Here is a 3,505-nt window from a genome sequence, read left to right as displayed (position 1 = left end):
AACCAAAAGTTCTGTTTGTATTTATTTAAATCCTTTAATTGCTTTCACGGCTCCCTACTAAAAGTATAGAGTGAGTTTTTAATGGTGCTATTGTGTAGTTCAGTGGTTCTCATAGTTTTTCTTTGAGTGCTGCTTTTTCCACATGGATGTTTCCAGGGCCCTGCCCCATGGGATGTACAGGAGAGCCCACACTTGAACCTTTGTGACTCATTAAAAACACATCCCTTATGTTGTTTATTTTCCACGCTGCAACCTGCTGTTACAATTTCAGCTCATTTTCTTACCTAGCATAGGTAGTTCATGGGATGTGCCTTCTGCTCACCCACAGGTTTTCATTTAGCATCTTCAAACATCTCAAATTAAAGTTAGATGAAGAACTTGCATGAAGTCGCAAAATCCAATGTACCTACAAAAATCAAAGGTCTAACGATGCAATCCTTCGCAAGTCAGAGGTAAATAGTTGGTCTGTCTTCCCAACCTCAAATCTATATGCGTCCCATTTATGTTTGGAAAAACATGGACATTTGCAGCAAGCGGATGTTTGTATGGCAAGTCTCTGAATTTCACAGGCATCTCTTTAGGACCTTTATCAATTACCACAGTGCCATGACCATAGACAAATACAAATTCATAAAACAAAAGTAACTGTCAAGATGATGGGGGATGGGACGCAATTGCCGACCCAGGGTGTCTTAAAGTTATCCCAGAGGGATAAGCACAAGAACAACAAACGCTTCGATAACATCAAATTAAACCTTTGTTGCCAAGCAGCTGCCAAGAAACTAAACTTTCAACTAAACTGACCAGGGAGACATTTATAAACCAGAACACAATGGCTGCCTAAAAAGAGAAACACAAAAGGCTGGGGTTGAAAAAACCTACCAAGCACCAACAAACTACTCGAGGAAAACTAGAAATGGTATGCATCGGACCAGTCTACCTCGCCTATTGTATCCCACAATGCAAAGCGCCGAGAATTCACAGCAGTTGAAATGGCAGACGACAGCAGAAGAGCAGAAGGGGACGCAGCTCCGTACTACATACTACCGCCGAACACAGTATGTAGTATATACTATCCGTATTCGAACACAGCAAGTGAGTCAGCACAGAGCACTGGAACCCAAGGATATATGTAGGCTTCCCACACCTGGTGTTAATCAGGTGCAATTACACACACACACACACACACACACACCTGACCCTGCACTGAGCTGATTGCCTCACCAAACTCAGTTAGTGGCAAGTGCCAGTGCCCCTTACAGTAACATACAACTGCTCCAAATTGTGTAAAATGGTGTTGAGTATGCCACAGCCGATAACATATTTCTCTGCCAGCCGCATAAAACTGTAAGGTCACACATGTTTATGTCGACCAACTGTGACTCGATGGATGTTGCCCAAGTTTCTGACCTGCAATTCCGGACTTCAATGACTGTTCCTTTGCAGCTTTTTGTGTCTGATTGTTTTTTTGAGTTATTAGTATAATGAATTGCAGCATGAATTAACTGTGTAGCATTTTGCATTGAATGAGAGGATGTTTGCCAAATCAGATAAAATATCTGAGTGACATAACATAAGATAAAATGTGAGGGCGGGCTCTAGCCAAGCAGCACTGGGCCATAAGGAGGACCATAAGGAGGACCAGGGGCTGCAGAGAAACCCTGCTGAAGATAAGGGCTCGTTTTGACACTAACGTTACCTATAGTAAGTCCGTTAGCGGTATGTTTTTAGTACACAAGCCCACACAGTCCTGAGAACAGGGGTACGGTAATCAAACACCTGTGTGGGTGGATAATGGGTGTTAAGGCTCTTACTTATCTGCATGTTTATGCTGTTTTCATTTCCCAACTGACAAGAAAACTACACTTTGTGTACAAAGCAGGGCGGAAGCTTGAATTAATTGATGATTGAAAAAAAATTAAATCATACCAAGCAGCTGTGCACACAAACAAAATATGGTCGCTTTTTCTTGCAACATGCAAGCAGCTCTAATTATTCTGTCAGTGCCTGATTATGCATGTTTTTCTTTTCTTACAGAACTGTAATTTTCAAACTTTCTTAACACAAAAATAAAAGTTTCTGAACATTTTTACTGAGGTGTGTTTCAGGCTTAAAACAAGAATGACTTAATTAGCTTAAATAGCTGCCTCATTCTCTACAATGATCACCATGATGTACGATAGAGATGCAATTATACTGATGAGCTCATTAATAACCCAGTATATTTATTAGTGCACATTTTATTATAAAACATGGGTAGTATTTAAATGAACTCTTGGGGTTATTAAAAAGGAGCTCTAAGATGTAATCAGTCGTCTGTGGGGGAAGGGTGTAGTTGTTATCTTGGATTGTTATACAGTTACTTTATTCCCAGAATGTGTCCACCCACAGACAGACTGACAGACAGACTCAGAGAACTCATCATGACAACATAATTTCATGCAGGCCATGTACTGTGCTGGTGGGACAAAGAAACCTTGCACTAAGCTTCATTAAACATGATTCCCTGGCTGCGTGCCTGGCCCCTTGTTGCGGTCTTACCTCAAATGAACTGCTTCAGGGCTCAGCTGGACGGAGGCCGAGACTGTCGAGTGTTTTTCTGTCTGGCTGCTTCGATTGGGATGTTTTCACCTCTCCAGACGAACCAACCAAAGTGTGGTATAAACAGTCCACAATTAGCAGCCCAGCGGAACAAAGCAAGTTTGAAAACATTATAACAAGTAAATGAAAGTTCTGCTCAATGTGTTCTACTTTCTTTGACAACTGTGATAATGAGAGTTTTTAGGGGCTATGGTAAGATTAAAGGAGCTTTAGCCACTCTAGCAACATGGCTCTTTGTAAGCTAATGGTCAGACAACATCTATCTGATGGGTTACTGCGAATGTTTCTGTTTTTTTACAAGCATTCATGGTTACAGGAGACTGAATCTCACTGCCTTAGCTCTACTTTGTGTTTAGTGTGAATCAATGACTGTATTTAAAGATGGACGATACGTGCCATCTTGCGCATTTGGAACCTGTGCAGTAGTGATCGGCTGATGGAGCCGCAGTTTTGACATACCGCCCCTTCTGCCAAAACACACATTTTACTTTCGGACAAAATGAGATCCCTCAGGTGGGCACAGTCTGCAGCAGAAGAGCTTCCTGTGTTGATCTGACACGGATATTCACTGGCATGAAAAGTTCAATGACTGTAGCATTAGGGTTAGTTACGTCCCCGCTCGCTGCTCCTCACCTGCTCTGCTAATCCGGTCCAGAACACTGGACACACTCATGGCGTTACACCCTCTTTTCATAGCATCAAATAACTAATTTAGACTAAACTTATCAGAAAAATGAAAGACATAAATCAGCATGATAAGAACTAGCTGGAAATATTTGACACATATTTTTGATTGTATAGTTTGACTCATGTCCCATCTGATAACATGGAGGAGGTGGGCTTTATGACCTGTACTAAAGCCAGTGAGCAGAAGGTGTGCAAGATGTTTTCTTTTCACTTTTGG

Source organism: Semicossyphus pulcher, unplaced genomic scaffold (genome assembly GCF_022749685.1).
Source record: "Semicossyphus pulcher isolate SPU_LCO1_2020_fin unplaced genomic scaffold, fSemPul1.0.p SCAF_3, whole genome shotgun sequence".
Taxonomy (NCBI): domain Eukaryota; kingdom Metazoa; phylum Chordata; class Actinopteri; order Labriformes; family Labridae; genus Semicossyphus; species Semicossyphus pulcher.
The sequence above is the reverse complement of the archived record's forward strand: the minus strand, read 5'-3'. Positions refer to the sequence as shown.